The sequence below is a fragment of the Pseudorca crassidens genome, chromosome 13, assembly GCF_039906515.1.
Source record: "Pseudorca crassidens isolate mPseCra1 chromosome 13, mPseCra1.hap1, whole genome shotgun sequence".
Taxonomy (NCBI): Eukaryota; Metazoa; Chordata; class Mammalia; order Artiodactyla; family Delphinidae; genus Pseudorca; species Pseudorca crassidens.
In genome coordinates, this window is record NC_090308.1 from 1,127,955 (window position 1) to 1,146,586 (window position 18,632).

The window sequence follows — 18,632 nt, forward strand, 5'->3', positions numbered from 1 at the left end:
ACTGATCATCTCCAAGCCTGGGACAGCACAGGGGTTGTAACAGGAAGTTATCAAATGCTAATTACGGTGCTAAATGAGAGCTTCCTGAGAAGGGTGGATGGCGGTACCCTGGGTGTTATTCAGACCTCCAAGACACAGTGGCCCTGGATCCCAAAGAGCATTTAATTGAGTTAGAAAGAAAAGGTTACTGTGTAGAAGAATAATATACAATACAGAAGAGACTGTGAGTGGGCCTCCACAACGGGGTAGGATGTGGATAGATAGTGGAGAATCCAGGGAAATTTCCAACAAGGGAGCAGCAAAAACAGAAGCAGAACTGGCTTTCTGGAGACAGTGAGATTCCTGTGTGGATTTGGGATGGAAAGTTGACTGCGGTGTGTGTGGTTATGGACAGGTGGGGAAAGGGGGTGGAACAAAACAATGAGCCTACCCTGATGTGGGCGGGTGGGAGACCCCTGGAGGTTTAGGACGAGAGGGTGTCATGACAGATCCAGGGTGGATTTTAGGAAGAAAGTCTCAAATCTGGGAAGTCAAGGTCAGAAACTATGGTGGAAGCGAGGCAAGATCATCTGTTTGGATGACAGCAATCTGAACTGAGAAAAGGAAGTGATGTGAGAGACATTTTAATGGAAGAACTCATATAGTTTGCCATCTGGTGTGGATACTAAAGGAATGAGTACAACCAAGCTGACCTGTAGAACCTTGTGATTTTGAGAATGCTGCTTCCATCCACAGGAGTCTTTGGGCAGGTATCACAGAATGGGTGAACAGCAGGGAAACTCGTGGGCTTGGCTTTAAGGCTATTAGATTTGTGTGAGAATAAAGCTTCCTAGTGAGCTGTTTGGCTGTAAAAAGTCATCTATCTGCTTATCGTCATTATTTTTATTTAGACACATTGCCTGTCAGCTCAGATTTATGTGGCTTAAAGTGTTGTGATCCCATGACACATCAATGTACATTTGGGGGAGAAGCTTGTGGGGCTGGTCAGAGCCCTGAGAGTGGACGAGCTTTCGTGGGGAGAACAGATGAGCAGAGAGAAAGAGACCCAAGCTAGAGCCTGAGGGATTCGCGCAGCTCACAAATGGAGAAGTGGGAAGTGTGCAGTAAACACACGGTGCTTGTAAAAGCAGACTGAGTTTATATTTGGAAGGATTTACAACAAGAGGATAGAAGTGCTGGACAACTTCACCCAACAACTGGAAACTTGAGAAGGGCTATATTGAGCATGAATTTAGCCCGTGGAAGAGCCATTTGTACACATCTGTGTTAATAGAAAGGAAAGAAAAGGGAAGACATGCTGATTCCAAAAATGTGCAAATAAGCAAAATGTCTAGCTTTGTAGCCCAAGTCTCTCTGTCTCTCTCAGAAGCCAAGGAATGATTAAAGTGTACCGGCAAGTGCATTCAGATGCTGCTAGGAGGATATGGCCTTATTCTTGGTACTGCTGACTTACTAAGAATACCCACTTCAGGGAGCTTTGCCAGTGTGAAGCCAAAGTTTTCTTGGAGCCCAAGATCTGTGTTCACAGCTTGTGACTCAGGAATTGCATTTGCCCCAGAGGAAACACTCATCTGACTCTCTGAAAAAACTCCAATTCACTGGGTGTCATCTGGCCTGAGAGAAGGGACCCCTCTCCAGATCCAGGTGGCAGCATCTGTCTCACTGTCTCCCCTGGAATGGCCACACCACCCATGTGAATGTGGATCTAGGAGGGAAATTGTGAGGGAGCATTGCGACTGCCACTTGGTGAGAACAGAAGCCACCGCCCTGAGGCTACTTAGAACTCTGAACCTCAGAATCCTTGAACACGCTTGGCGACTCGTCTTGGGGCCACCCTCACATATGGTCTACCTGGTAAGTTTCCTGAATTGCTGACACATATATTTATGCTGCCCCCACCAGGGGTCCAGAGAGCCAGGACTCAGAGTCCAAACACCAAGCACCTGGATGTTGTGGCCCTTCTCTATGCACCCAGACATATCAGAGATATGTTTAATAATACGAATAACATGACAAAAATGATGTAAATTACAGCTGTGTAATCTCCATTTATAGTACTAGCTTGTCATATTAATGTAAAATTCACCATTTTGTTAAATTTACCACATTCAAATTCACTGATTTGTTTAATTTTCAAAGTGTTCCATGAACTAAGTATTATTTTCTCTATTAAATGAGCAAGTGCCTAGAACAGGGCTTGGCCTCCATAGTTATTAGTATTCATTATATCCTGGCCTGGAGAAATTTGAGTGTTTTCCAAGGAAATTTAGAGTTTAGGTTATTGGAGAAACTTGAGTCTACAGACCCTGGTGTTGACTAGAAGTAAGTCCTAACCACGAATCTTACTTGCTTTAAGCATAGCAGCAACTCTTTCTGAGACTAATTTTCTGTAATACAGAGATTAAAGATGTTAATCACCTCACTTTGTTGTAAAACTGTAACATAAATGCTTGCAAAACAAAGGCTTTCCTCATTTTCTTTTGCCTCTTACATCAAGATGTTGCACTTGCAACATTAATGAGCCAATGTTGACACATTTTTCTTAACGGAAGGCCATACTTGATTCAAATGTCAAGCTTTTGCCTGTGGGCTTTCTCTGTCCCAGTTCCCATCTAGGATAGCACATGACACCTGGGGGTGAGAGGCACTCTTGTTCTGATGACTTTGAGAGTTCTGAGATGTATTGTCAGGTGTTTTGCAGAATGCCCTTTTTTGGAATTTGTCCCGTGTTTTTCTCATTGTTGGACAGGGATCACAGTGTTTTGAGAGAAAGATCTCAGAGGGAAAGTGCTGTTTCCAACACATTTTATCAGAGTTGCATACTTTCAAGGTGATTTATTATTAGTGATGTAAACCTTGATCACCTGACTAAGGGAGTGTCTGTCTGTCAGGTTTCTCACTGGAAGCCTACTAATTTTTGTCTCTCTTTAATGTACTCTTCACGAGAAAGTCCACACTTAAGGAGTGAGGAATGATTTCCTCCTCATTTGAAATTCTTCTGCAGGGAGATTGGCCTCTTCTCTCACCTCTATTTACTTACCCAATCATTGATATCAGCTTGTAGTCATGAACATGTATGCTATGCTTTTAGTTATAATCCATTACTACTTTCTCTTCTTGCTCAAGTTGTTCTAGATTTATCCACAGGGGTGGAGGGGGTGCTTTCAACTGTCTCCTGTGCCTGTTCAATGTATTCCTACCAGTGGGGGCTGAGAGACATTGGCCTGTAGTTTCCCTTTCTTGTCATATCTTAATCTGGCTTTGGTATGAGTGTAGTGCTGACTACAAAGATTGAGTTAGAAAGTAATTCTTCTTTTCCTATTTTTTGGAAAAGAGTGTAGAGAATTGATATAATTTCTTACTCAAAGGATTGGTAGAATTCACCTGTAAAGTTGTCTGGACCTAGGACTTTCTCTGTTGGAAAGTTATTAATTATCAGTTCAGTTTCCTTAATGGATGTGGGTGTATTCAGAACATTTTCCCTTGAAGGTGTTTTGGTAGCTTGTGTCTTTCAAAGTATGGGTCCGTTTCATCAAAGTTATAAATGCATAGACTTGCTCGCGGTATTCCTCTGCCATCCTCTAATGTCCGTGAGATCTGGTGGTGATGACTACTCTTTCATTTTTGAGATTTGTAATATGTATCCTATCTTTGTTCTTTTTATCTTGGTTAGCCTGGCTAGAATTATATCAATTTTATTGATCTTTTCAAAGAACCAGTTTTGGCTTATTTGGTTTTCTTTATTTTTATGTTTTCGATTCATTGATTTCTGCATTAATTTCTAAAATTTTGTTTCTTCTGTTTTCTTTATGTCTAAATTGCCTGCCTTTCTCTAATTTTCTAAGATGGAAGTTTAAATTATTGATGTTAGATCTTTCTTTTTTAATAATATACACAGGCAACACTATACATTTTCCTCAAAGTACTGCATTTGCTGAATCCCACAACATTTTATGAGGTGTATATTCATCTTCATTGTTCAAAATTTGTCCTAATATTTCTTGAGACTTCTCATGTAACATATTTATTTAGTAGCATGTTGTTTAATCTCCAGATATTTTCAGACTTCCCAGCTATCTTTCTGTTATTGATTTCTAGGTTAATTCCATATGGTCTGAGAACATACTTTGCGTAACTGTTATTCTTTTAAATTGGTTTGTGTGTTTATCTTTGTGACTTTACATATGCACTTGAGAAGAATGTATATTCTGCTGTTGTTGGATAAAATATTTTATAAATGTCGATTAGATCAAGTTGAATTATGGTGCTGTTTGGGTCAAATATATCCCACCAATATTCTGCCTGCTTGATCTAATGTAATGGATTGTTATGTCTTCTTGAAAACTTGACCCCTTTATCATTATGTAATGCCCTTTTTTATCCTTGGTAAATGTCCTTGTTCTGAGCTTTGTCTGAATATGATGTAATTACTCCAGCTTTCTTTTGATTATTGTTAGCATGGCATATCTTTCTCCATCCCTTTATCTTAATCTATGTAAGTCTTTATATTTAAAGTTGCATTTCTTGTATACAACATAGAATTGAATTTTGTTTTATTAATCCATTTTAATAATCTCTGTCTTTTAATTAGTGTATTTAGAGCTTTTTTTTTAACATCTTTATTGGGGTATAGTTGCTTTACAATGGTGTGTTAGTTTCTGCTTTATAACAAAGAGAATCAGTTATACATATACATATGTTCCCATATCTCTTCCGTCTTGCATCTCCCTCCCTCCCACCCTCCCCATTCCACCCCTCCAGGCGGTCACAAAGCACCGAGCTGATCTCCCTGTGCTATGCGGCTGCTTCCCACTAGCTATCTACCTTATGTTTGGTAGTGTATATATGTCCATGCCTCTCTCTCGCTTTGTCACAGCTCACCCTTCCCCCTCCCCATATCCTCAAGTCCGTTCTCTAGTAGGTCTGTGGCTTTATTCCTGTCTTACCCCTAGGTTCTTCATGACATTTTTTTCCCTTAAATTCCATATATATATATGTGTTAGCATATGATATTTGTCTTTCTCTTTCTGACTTACTTCACTCTGTATGACAGACTCTAGGTCTTACTGAGCCATAAAAAGAAACGAAATTGAGCAATTTGTAATGAGGTGGATAGACCTAGAGCTTTAACATTTAAACTGATTATCAATATATTTTAATCAATATTTACCATGTTTTCTATTACTTGTTTTTTTTTTCTTTCTTTCCCTCTTTTTATGCCTTTTCTGATTTTCATTAAGCATTTATATGATTTTATTTTCTGTCCTCTCTTAACGTATCAATGAATACTTCTTTTCTAAATGGTTTTAATGGTTGCCCTAAAGTTTTCAATATGACTTTTTAACTAATCTAAGTACACTATGAATAATAGTATAATGTTTTACATGTAGTGCAAATACCTTAAAACAGTATTTCCAAATGTCTTCCTCCTACCCCCTATGACACAACTGTCATTCATTTCACTTATCCAATATCACTCAACATATTGTTGCTATTATTTGAACAGTTACCTTTCAGACAATAAAGAATAAGAAAAATAAAAGATTGTATTTTACTTTTATTCCATCTCTAATGCTCTTCTTTTCTTTGTGTAGATCCATGTTTTTGTCCTCTATCACTTTCTTCCTTCCTGAAGTGTATTTCTTAACATTTCTTGCAGGGCAGGTCTGCTAGCAATGAATTCCCTTGGTTGTTGTTTGAGGAAGTCCTTATTTGCCCTTAATTCTTGAAAACTAATTTCACTGGATACAGAATTCTAGGTAGGCAAGTTTTTTTCTTTCAACTCTTTAAATATTTCACTCTACTCTTTTCTTGCTTTCATGGTTTCTGACAAGAAGTCCATTGTACTTATTATCCTTCTTTTTTTATAGATAAAGTTTTTATTTGTTTGTTTTGTCCTTACCTCTGCCGTCTTTCAGGCCTTTTTGATTATCTTTAATTTTCTTCAGTTTGAGTATGATGTGCCTTGGTATTAATCATACTTAGTATTCTCTGAGCATCTTAGATCTGTGGTTTAGTTCATGTCATTAACTTTGGAAAATTCTTGACCATTATTACTCCAAATATTTTTTCTGCTCCATATTCTTTTTCTTTCCTTCTAATTTTCTAAATACATACTTGTTAAACTATTTGAAATCATGCTACAACTCTTAAATATTATTTTCTGTGTTTTTAAACCCATTTTTGTATTTGTATACAGTTTTGGAAGTTTTTGTTGACATACCTTCAAGTTCACTGATTCTTTTCTCAGACTTGTCCAGTATACAGATGAATCCATCAAAGGCATTTTTCACTTCTGTTTCACTGTTTGTGATTTCTGGAATTCCCTTACAAATCTTTTTTAGAGTTTACATTTCTCTGTTTATAATCCCCATCCATTCCTGCTCATTGTCACTTTTATCATTAGAGATCTTAGCACATTAATCACATCTATTTTAAATTCCCTCTCTGATAATTCTAAAACACGTGTTATATCTGAGTGTGGCTACAATGCTTACTTTTTCTCTTCAGACTATTTTTTCTTGCCTTTTCACATGGCTTATAATTTTTTGTTATTGTTGAATGTTGAGCATGATAATCTGATAACAGAAACTAAGACAAGCCTTTAGTGTGAGATTTTATGTTAATCTGGTTAGGAGTTGAGCTATGTCTAGTGTTGTATGCCAGATCTTTCCATTTCTTCTAGTTTATATGTGTTTGTCTCCACTGTATACTGTAGGCTTCCCTAAGTACTCCTCCTCAGAGAAAACCTGAGGTTTGCAGCTCTTTCAGCTGTAATTCACTGGAGCCTAACAAGTGGTAGTAAGGTATAGGGGAGGGAAAATACAGAATTATTTTATGTTTTAGAAGGCTTCTGCTCCTGATTTTTGACTTTGCCAAGTATTTATTTGTTTCTTCCATCTTTAGGTAAGGCAGGAAAGTTAGAATGGGCTGGAGTTGGGTTACTGTCCTTTTCTTAGCTCTGAAAAGGCTAATATATATATATATATATGAACTCCATACAAAAATCTAGAGTAATCTCATATCTAATTGAAGATTCAAGAACTAAGGAGAGGAGTACTATAGTTTTTTTCTGTCATTAATAGAAAACCAAAGCCTTCTTAATTTTGTCATGTATTGTAAATATTCAAGGGTCTTTTCAGGACACAGTCTAGCCAAGCATTTACAGAAATATTGACCATTGCACTAAATGTGTGGGAAAGTGACTAAATTTCTCTTGAAGTGCCACTGAGTTCCTGGAGTAAAGGACATTCCTGAGAAGCTCTTAATAGGTGTTCTGTTTATAAGAAGAGGACCTGAATGTGAGCAAGACCGTGTGAATGATGGTCACATTAACTTAGCCCTCAGCCCCTTCTGAGCAGCCTCCTTTCACATGGTTAATAAAGACAATTGCTAAGTACAAGGTCCACATGGTCAACTTTCACCATCTGTTCTCTTCATAGGACAAAAGCCAGGCATGAAACAGACACTGAAAAATATCTGCTGCAAGAACCAAATGGTGAAAGTTAGAGAGTGGGGTAGAAAGAAGAGGCATGGAAAGAGCATAGAGATACTGCCCTCCTTTCTAGAAATAACCAAATATGACAAAATAAAATTATATACTCCCTTTGAATTTTAGAAAAATGGAAATTAGTACTATATTTACTGACTGAATCAAGAAATATGTATGATACAGAATACCTGATATAATTTACTTTCTACGTTTTGAATGAAAACAAGATGAATGGCATTGTTTTCTTAAATGATGAATATGAATACTTGGCAAGCCTCAAAGTGATGGCGTGGTACACCTAACTTTGCCTTCTTAAAAACGTCCTCATTTCTGGTTCAGGTCACACATGTTTGATAGAGGTGGAAGCTCTAATTTACATTCTTTTTGTGTTTTTAATAACTTTTATCCAACCCCAGGGCTCTCACTGCCAGAGGTCCACAGACATTCATATTTCATGTTGCTACATCCCTGGATCCCAAACCCAACACGTGGCTGTTCTCACTCTGCACTCTCCACCCGTCTCCATGTTATCCATTGCCGTGGTCGCAGCTGTGCCCTTTATGCCCTGATCTCCCAAGTCGACATCCCTATCATAATCCTCTGCCAGAGTATCAGAATGCAGCCCTATGCTTCGGTTTCCTTTAATGTAAGGTTGAGTTAATAGTATTACCCATCTCTGAGAGCTTTTTGAAAATTCAATAAGCTACTATATGTAAATTACTGGGAAAATCACCAAGCACATAATTAATAAAAACAGCTCACAATTTAGTTGCCCCAGCAGCATCTCATGCTCAATATCCCAAATTAAATTAATTGTTATCCTCCAGTGGTTGTGTACCTGAGATGAGTTTCCCATCTCAGCTGGCCATGTGTCCACCCGTAGCATGACCCAGACTGTGAGTCACTCACGAGTTACCATTGGCTACTCCCCTCTCTCCAATCCAATAAATCACCAAGACTTATTAGTTTTGTTTTACAAGTACTTGTTGATTTTATCTCCATATCTTCATCCTTATATCCCCTTGGGTTTCATCATAATGTGCTGGATTACACAATACCTTCCACTGAGTCTCTCCAACCCAATCAAGTCCCTCTCAAAATGTATTTCTATAGATACAGTGCCATGAACTGTCAAAATTACAAGTCTAACTCATTTATTTTCATCTATACCTTTTGCAAATCTCCCATGATCTTCAGGATAGAATAACAACTCATTTGCATGGTAGGAAAGGCCCTTCACGACCTTGACCCAGTCCCTTCCCCACCCCTGACCCTGAACTCCACACTAGCCTCCTCTTATCCAATGTGCACGTGGTTCTTTAACATTTGATGCTTCGTGCTTATTTTCAAATGCATTTTTAATCTCTCTGTCTCCTCTCTCTGCAAAATATCTCTTGCTTTTTCCAAGTCTTTCTAAATTTTTATCAACTTCAATTTTCCCATAACACACACAAAGTTCATTACAGACACAAAGATGGGGGTATGTATTGCAGTCCAGCTAAGCAGATCATTAACACTGGATACTTTAGGTCCTAGATGGCTGAGGGTTTTTTTCACTTTGAAATGCATTATTATAAAACCAATACTGATTTGAATCTATAAACTGGTAAAATCCATAGTTAGAAAGGTTAAAAAAAATGTACTTAAGCCCCTCTTCATTAACAGTGCCAAGTTATTTTTGGATTTTGTTTAAAATCTGTATTCATATAAAAATAAAAGATAAAGTAAAAAAAAAAAAAACAAAAAAAAAACTGGATACTTTAATATAGAAGAACAGACTTCTTTCCTCTTAGAAGTAAACGTTTTCTAATTTTCTCTTCTACTTGGAATACATCTTCTAACCACGTACCGGATTCTTTGCCTTTTAACCTCCTCTAATATTCTTGTCCCCAATCATTAAAGTTCTATTTTTTTTTGCTTACACAGAACATTTTAGCCACCATTTCATCTGATACAACCTCCAGAAAATACTTAGAAAACTTCATAGTCTTAACTAAATGCAGCAATCATGAAAACATTCTAAGAAAATCAGCTCTTTTCCTTAAATATATTCATAAATTACTCCCTTCTCTTTTCTAGGACATAAGAAAATATATTTTATTATTTTATCTCCCAGGATAATGTGATTTACTAAACTATGTAAGGAAGATAGAACAATTTCATCACATAGCTTCTCTTCCAAAGATTCTGGTAGAATAGATCCTGTAAAACAGATGAATAAAGTGGCAAAAACACTTCAGAAACGAAAGCCTTGGTGTGAGAATAAGACATAGTCATACATTGTACAAGCATTTTACAAATATAAAACAAAAGCAACTTAAATGACATAAAAAACAACACAGAACAAAAATCTAAGAGGAGAAAGCAAGCCAGAGTGGCCCAGAAAGAAAAATACAGCTCAGTGGGAAAATATCCAATTATAGATAACAGCCTCATTTTTTATTCTTAGTGTAAATTCCAATCTAGTTTTTGGACCAAACTTTTGGGAGTGGGTTTGATCCCTCTCCTTGGAACTAGAGCTACTTGCAGATCCATTTTTTAAAAATTGTGTATTCTAAGGGCCATCAGTTTTTAATGAACTTTTGCAAATATTTCATATCTAAAGCACATAGTCATTTTTTAGGACTGGAGTTTGGGAATATTTCTGAATATATCTGTATGGAATCTTCTTTTCTTTTCATGGTAGTCTTATTAAACTCAATAGAAAAGGACTTTTCCACTTAATTTAGATGTGTGTGTGTGGAGGAGATAGGACATCTCATTAAGAAGTTCTTGAAGACATGCAGGAGTTTGTGATCGTCTATTAAACCTTTGCTGTGTATTACTTCTTCAAAAATGCAGAAGATGAAATAGAAAATTTATCCCCATATCCAGTCCTTTCTAAGAATAATAGGAACACTAAGCTCCTATTAAACTAAGCAAGACTCAGTTTAAATATCTGTATATTGTACTTTCTGAAACATCTGGTAACACAATAATTATATGGGCTTGTGAGTTATAACTCCTTTCATTTTTGCACTAATATTGCCATGTTTATTCTAGTCAAGGAATAGCTCAAAAGCATTTTAAAATAATTTTTCAAAGAGAAATAATTAATTCATCATAGGTAAACATATTTAGAGAAGCAGCATCATTTCAAGAAATACGCCATCAAAGTGTACTATGAATAGAGCTCCAACTATTCTTTAATACAAACATGATTTAACTGAAGAAGAAAACATTGCTGTATTTTGTGTCACTGAAGTGGATTCTCACCAGCTATCATGTACCACATGCTATGGTGTGTAGAAGTGGAGTTTTGAAAGGTGAGTTAGACTTGGCAGACAGAAATGTCAGATTGTATAACGGCACAGGTATGGGAAGCACGATTCACAGATGGATGGATTTGCGCTGGTCCATCCACATCCTATCACCAAATACGTCTTTGTAGAAGTCAGCCCAGATCGTGGGAGGGAGGGGGAGATGTCAGTGACCTCCGAACAGGGTGAAGCAAACTGGCCACACCACGTGATGAAATAATAACCTTGACCTTATCGCCATGGTTGCAACAAATTGAGTTAGCCAACCTCCACTGTCTTGGTAGATCCTGACAGACTCAGAGTCATCTATGATTATTTAGCAACTGCACACTCTGTGTTATCACCCACCAACCTCACAGAGTCTGGGGTTAGTAACGCTGTACAGACGGGACAATTCGAAATACCTTCCTTCCTGCTCAGAATCCAGAACATTAAGCATAAAGCAGATGGTTGAAAGCATTGCTACTCCCACAGTTGGTCAATGTTATTACGGAAAATACTTAATGTTAGGTTATATTCTTATTCACGTTCCTTATTGATATTTTAACGTATATCATATGCTGGTAATCCTTGATAATGGAAGTAACAAAGAATCAAAGAAAAATTTGTCCAGAGGAAGCACTCCTGATCTATGAAAATATTCACAAGTGGTGGATGCAAGATGGCATTGTTGAATCTTCATAGGTGGTCAGAGAGCCGTGCAAGCTTCCTGGGCACAGAGGCTATGTCCTGCAGTCACGGCAGCAGGAGGATAAAGTTCCTCAAAGAATATTAGACTCTTCAAGGTCAAGGTGAGTGAGTTCAGCCAAGCTGCTAGCAAAGTGGAGATGGTGATATGGACTGGAGACTGGAAGAGGGCCAAAGGAAACAATAATTTGCTTGTCCTGATAATTATCCCCGGCTCAACCCCAGCTTTCTAGGGGAAAAAAAGGAAAAATAAGAAAAAGAAAAAGGTAGAGAAGCAAGGACTGAAAAACAATTTGCACAGTTTTGCTTATTGTCATGGAGCTTGGGACTGAGGGCCCAGTATGGCCAAATCCCACCTCCTTCTGGATCAATCACACACAGTAAATGTAGACCAGTCCCTCTACTGCGCATCACTATAGGTGTGGAAGAACTGAGGTTGGCCTAAGCAGAGGGGAGCTCATGCCTATTAAAGAACAGTGTGGTTCTAGTTCAACATGATGTTTGGTGAAGTATGATCACTTCCTCATTGTATCCAACAGACAGAGAAAAGACCTCACATCCTTTGGAAACAAGCAAGCCAATTAAAACTATTAAAACAATGAGACTATTTCATATTCCAGTTCCCTTCCACATACAATGTCCCACACATCATAAAAAATCATAAGACATACAAAGTAATATGAGGCTTACAAACAAGAGAAAATAAGTAACACAATGGCTTGCTGGGTCCAGAAATGGAGTTAGCAAACAGGACTTTAAAAAGCCATGGTAAGGAGCTTCCCTGGTGACGCAGTGGTTGAGAGTCTGCCTGCCGATGCAGGGGACATGGGTTTGTGACCCGGTCCGGGAGGATCCCACATGCCGTGGAGTGGCTAGGCCCGTGAACCATGGCCGCTGAGCCTGCACTTCCGGACCCTGTGCTCCGCAATGGGAGAGGCCACAACAGTGAGAGGCCCGCGTACAGCAAAAAAAAGAAAAAAAAAACAAAACATGGTAAGGGTGTGGAGAAAAGGGAACCCTCTTGCACTGTTGGTGGGAATGTAAATTGGTGCAGCCACTATGGAAAACAGCATGGAGGTTCCTTAAAAAACTGAAAATAGAACTACCCTATGATTCTGCAATTCCACTCCTAGGCGTATATCTGGAAGAAAACATTAATTCAAGAAGATACATGCACCCCAATGTTCATAGCAGCACTATTTACAATAGCCAGGACAGGGAAGCAACCTAAATGTCCATTGACAGAGGAATGGATACAGAAGATGTGGTACATATATACACTGGAATGCTACTCAGCCATAAAAAAGAATGAAATAATACCACTTGCAGTAACATGGATGGACCTAGAGATTATCATACTAAATAAAGTAAGTCAGACAGAGAAAGACAAATATCATATGATATCACTTACATGTGGAATCTAAAAAAATGGAACAAATGAACTTATTTATAAAACAGAAGCAGACTCACAGATGTAGAAAACAAACTTATGGTTACCAAAGGGGAAAGAGGGGGTGGGGGGGCGGATAAATTAAGAGGTTGGGATTAACACATACACTCTACTGTATATAAAATATATAATCAGCAAGGACCTACTGTAGAGCACAGGGACCTATACTCAATATCTTATAATAACTTATAATGGAAGAGAATGTAAAAAAAGAATATATATACATATATATGTATAATGGAATCACTTTACTGTATACCTGAAACTAACACAACATTGTAAATCAACTGTATTTCAATAAAAATGTTTAAAAAGCATTGTAAATCAAGGATTTATAGGGAAGAAGGAAAGACAGAGTGAACAGATGGGAGGAGAGAGCAGAGAAAGGCAGGTTAGGAAATGGGACCAAACAGAAATTCTAAATCACAAAGTTACAATATCTGAAGTAAAAACATACAGTGTGTAGGCTTAACAACAGAATGGAAAATGCTGAATAAAGATGAATAAATTCGAAAAGAGACCTGGATAGAAACGATCTAGACTGAAGCTCAGAAAAAAATCCAGATTGATAAAAGCTGACCCAGGGGCCATATGAAGAGGTTTCACATCCATGGTCGGGACATCAGTAAAGGAGGGAGGGATGGGAACAGACAGGCACTTGGAGGAAGAGAGGGCAAAAATGTCCCAAATTTGGTGAAACAAACCCTAGTGGAATATATACAAAGAAATCCACACCTATGCACATAATAACTGTGAGAGATAACACAAAAGGAAATCCTAAAAATAGCCTGAGAAAAAATCACTTACACCTAAGGGACCAATGGTGACAGTGACAATGTAAGAATCTCTCTAACATGTTGAAAGAAAGGGGGAAAAGTCAGCTAACTTGGAATCTATTACCAGCAAATTATCCTTCAAAAATGAAGGGGAAAAATGTCTGTTAAGAGGGTCTATTACCAAAGAAATTATTCCTCAAGAATAAAGGAACATAAATAATTTTCAAATAATACAAGCTGAGAGGATATTCTGCCAGTAAATTTGTACTATAAGAAATTATAAAGTTATTTCTTCAGGCAGAAGAGGAATTATAACAGCTGGAAACCTGGATCTTTAGAAAGAAGTCCCGAACTGGTAAATGTATGCATACATATAAAAGACTATTTTTTCTTTTTCTTAATTTTTGAAAAGTAAATCAACTTTAAGATAAAAACTACAACATAGTATGGAGGGGTTTATTTCATATGTGCTCTTAAAATGCATGGAAACTGGGGTAAACATCTTATGTTTTCCAAATTAAAAGGACCAAGACTCATAGTCATGAGGCGAATCCTATAAAATAACTTCCTTTGATTATAATTCTCTTTAATATTTTTACACTTTACATCTCCATTAATAATTTTTCTGTGTCTCTTTCTAAAAGAGTAACATGAATGTTATAGAGAATATGGGTGCATGGAAATGAGTATTTCTAAATACCTGGAATATTTCTAAATACCTGGAATTATTAATTAAAAATGCAGAAAACTCTGTGTCTGGACTGAGTCTGTGGAGCTCACAGGTAATAAATACCTCCAAGGGATGAAGGTTCACTTGGCAAGACACCCCACAAGGAGAGTCTACACCCCGCCCCGCTTGTCATCGCAGATTCTCAGAAAGGAGAGCTGAGTGAGTGGGTACGGTTTGAGTGGACCTCTTAACTTGGGGTGGAGTTTTCTATTTTGTCCCTTTTATGCACTGGGATCCGAAACTGTATTCCCACTTTCCCAATGGGTAAATATTTTTCTTTCTGGGTCCTAAGGAGTTGACATAACCAAGTGTTGAGGCTGAATTACATCTAAGCATGGTTGTTCTTGTCTTAATTTAATGTGGTGTCTACGTTGCAGACCGTGCTGTGTTAGCAGATATTTTTGAGGCTTCTCTGACATTTTGTCGATATTTTGGGGAGGGATTAGGGAAGAGAGAGCACTATGGACTGAATGTTTGTGTCCCCCAAGTTCATATGTTGAAGTTCTAATCCCCAACAAGAAGATATTTGGAAGTGGGGCCTCTGGGAAGTGATGATGGTTGGATGAGGCCATGAGGGTGGGACCCCCGTGATGGGATTTCTGATTTAACAGAAGAGAATGTGAGCACGGCCACTGCAAACCAGGAGGAGGGTTCTCAGCAGACACCACAGCTGCTCGTGCAGACCTGGGGTGTCCAGCCTCCAGAATGATGAGAAATACATGTCTGTTTAAGCCACCCAACTGGTATTTCGCTATGGCAGCCCAAACAGACTAGGACAAAAAGCTAGACCACTCTTCTAAGTTTGACTCACTTAAAATGACTCATTTACCATTTCTAACTTGCAAAGTAATTTGTGCTCATTTTAGGATTTGAAAAATGTATAGAAAAAATCAAAAACACCTTCATGCTATCACACTGGTAAAATTCTCAACAATGTATTGGGGTTACAAGTATGAATATTAATATGTATGTGTGTATATATACATACACAATTATATCACACTGCATATAGAGTTAATATATGTTTTATGTAAAGTATATCATCAATATTTACCATTTAATTAATTTTATTCAAAATACAATTTATATGTGGATATATGATTATTTTATTCTTCCTTATTCTTGGACATTTTCTTACTTTTTCTCATTCTGACCATATTATTTAATATAGTCATGAACACTTGATATTTAAAATACTAAATCTGTTACATTTATTTTACTTACAGTTTTAATATTTATTTTATATTGTTTCATATGTATAGCATGTACACGTACAGTTTTTAAAATAAAATAAGAGTCTCTATATACACACTACACAGCTTAATATACAGGATGTTTTCAGTACTTATGAGACCTACTGCTCATCTCTCTGAACACATCCACTTTCCTCCAATCTCTCCTCCACCCAAGTAACAGTTATCCTAATCTTTACATTAATCATGCCTTCTTTTTAAATGATTTTGCTGCATATATATTCTTCCTAAATAATTTATTGTTCAGCTTTCCTGTGTTTTGAATAATGAATAAATGGATGTATACTGTACATATTCTTCTAGAATTTGTTTTTCACTCATTTGGTTTTGATAGTCATCTAAGATGATAAGGGTACCTACAGATTAGAAACTTTCACTGATGTCTAATATTCCTTTTTGTGACTATTCTTTCTTGATATATTATCTGCTGAGGGTACTGAGGATATTCCACTTTTTGCCCTTGTCGACACAGCTGCTGTGCACATTCTTGTAGTGCCTTCCTGGGAACAAGAACAAGAATTCTTCTCAGGTCATGAGATTATTTTCCAAACTGGAGGCTGATCCATTAATAGATCATTAGATCAATGTAAGTGATGGTGAAATATCCTTTTTGTAAAAGAATAAATAAATTTATTACAAGAGAGGAAATGGGAAGACAGAGAAGGGGATGAGAGGGGCGGGAAAATAAAAAAGAAAAATATCAGCTTGCATCACATAAAATAAGAGAAAAAGGTGTTTTGTGATCTTCCATATTGGATATCTGTGTTCCAGCTTATGATATTAAGTGTATTTCTAACTGTGCCTTATATTAAAAATTGGGGCTTCCCTGGTGGCACAGTGGTTGAGAGTCCGCCTGCCGATGCAGGGGACGCGGGTTCGTGCCCCGGTCTGGGAGGATCCCACGTGCCACGGAGTGGCTGGGCGCATGAGCCATGGCCACTGAGCCTGCGCGTCTGGAGCCTGTGCTCCGCAACGGGAGAGGCCACAACTGTGAGAGGCCCATGTACCGCAAAAAAAAAAAAAAAAAAAAGTGTTTGAAAGGTGCAACTTGATAGCATGTGTTTTGCAGTGGGGCCTCAGGCATCACCAGGACGTGTTGGATTTTGTTGCACAAGTCGTATCGCTGTGTAGCTATGTCACCTTTGCCAGGAGGAGGTGGGGGGAGCTGGCCTTGGATCCTCAACCACCACTTCAAAGTCACGACAGTGAAGCAGGTGACAATGACTGTCTTTCACTGGCTTCCATTTGTTTGCCGGTAGGAGTTCATCTCCCCAGCTCTTGGTTTCTTCATCTGCAATAAGCACACTCACCATATTGCGATCCCTAAAATCTCCCATGAAATGTCTTGATTATAAATACTTTTTAAAGAATCTTCTCGGTTATTCTCATAGGGAAGAGCAAAACGTGAGTTGCTGAAGAGGAGGCACTGCTGTTCACAGCGTGACCTGCAGCTCTGGGGGTGACACCTGGTGCGGAGCAGGAGCTCAAGTCCAGGACTTCTCATTGGTCAATGTTCAGTATACGAATATGAGGTCCTGCCCTGGTGATGACGGTGGTCCCTCGTGAGCCCATTCTTATCCTTATCTGACTAAGTGATAAAAGTGTATAAAACATGCCAGTGGTGGAGTCATGGCTGGGGGTGCCGTGCCTAACTCAGCATCAGCACCTTGGGGTTTCTCGTTACCATTTGAAGAGTTTGGGGGACTCATAATATACGGATTCTGTGCCAGATGCCAGGTTGCTTTGGATTTCACCACTAAAATTTGGTCTGGATGTAGAAGAGTGGCCAAATTCAGAAACTCATTTACAAGTGCACTTTTCAAAAGCATCTTGACTTGGGGAGCAGGAGACTGGTACCCAATCAGCACCAGCGTTCAGCGAGATCAAGTTGGATGTATTCTGGTGTCGGTCCTGAATGAGCAGGACATCTCCCTCCTGTCACAATCCACCCTCCTCGGGCTTGGGTTTCTGCAAAGACTAGTCTGCTCTTGGACCTCAACCAAGAGCGTGACCCCCAATGCACATGCATTCAAAGTGATCCACTCAAATAGATTTTAAAAGTACAAAGTCATCCAATTCTTTCTAAAAACTCAATGGTCTCAGCTGCCTAGTTGAAAATATGCTTTATTTGTGTCAAACTAGTGTTTCTTATGCATTCTCCTGTGTCCTTGTCAAGGCACCACCAACTTGAACCAAGAGAAGTCCCACAAGTGAGGGTGGAAGACTTGCTGAGAGCTGAAGCCCCTTGGAGACAGGCGCTGGCGGGGCTCCATTCCCCAGCGCCTGCTTTCATCCAGATGGCAGTTTGTCCTCAATGTAATCCAACAGGACACGTCCAATTCCCTTTCTCCACCCCTGAGCTTTTCCAGGGGAAAATGTGATTCTGCCCTGCTTTTAGCAAATTAATGTTCCTGTGCTTTTGCTTTGCTAGTGCATTTGAAAACATATGGACACTTTTGGCCAAAAAGAAGCCATTTCTGATTCATTTGGCTAAAGTGTGAATTTTTCCGAATACAGTAAAAGCCCTGTTATGAAATGCTTTCTTCTATCTTAGAATCCATTAGACCATGAAGCAAACTTTTTCCTTGGATGCACAGTAAGGCATGAGGTTTATTCCCGAGCCCAACTTCTGATCTGTTCTTTGGAGAGGAGCCCTCCACCTGCCCCACTGCCTGGAGGGAATCACTGACCTTTCCCAAGAGGGTCCTGCTCTGTCCTCACTGTGAGGTAAACTGAGGAGCTCCCCAAAAGAAAGCACATAGGAGACAGTGCTCAGGAGCTGGATAGAGAAGTCTGTTTAAGCTGTTTAAGAAATGTGGAGGGATGCTAGGGACGTGTAGGAAGAAGAGGCGAGATGAGACTCCAGGCAGAGTCATCCTGAGTCAGACTGGATGGCGTTTATGGGAGAGAAAAGTAGGGACTTCCTGGGAGAGAAGTAGTAAGGA

At 38.6% G+C, this 18,632-nt stretch overlaps 1 long non-coding RNA gene across 1 annotated transcript; it reads left to right on the top strand.

Moving 5' to 3' along the window:
• The first annotated feature begins 1,012 nt into the window (after positions 1 to 1,012).
• On the top strand, positions 1,013 to 18,070 carry LOC137204915 (uncharacterized). The gene is made up of 4 exons (XR_010933904.1): positions 1,013 to 1,854; positions 16,160 to 16,273; positions 16,757 to 16,901; positions 17,079 to 18,070. It is a non-coding gene; the product is annotated as an uncharacterized lncRNA (long non-coding RNA).
• Positions 18,071 to 18,632: the final 562 nt, after the last annotated feature.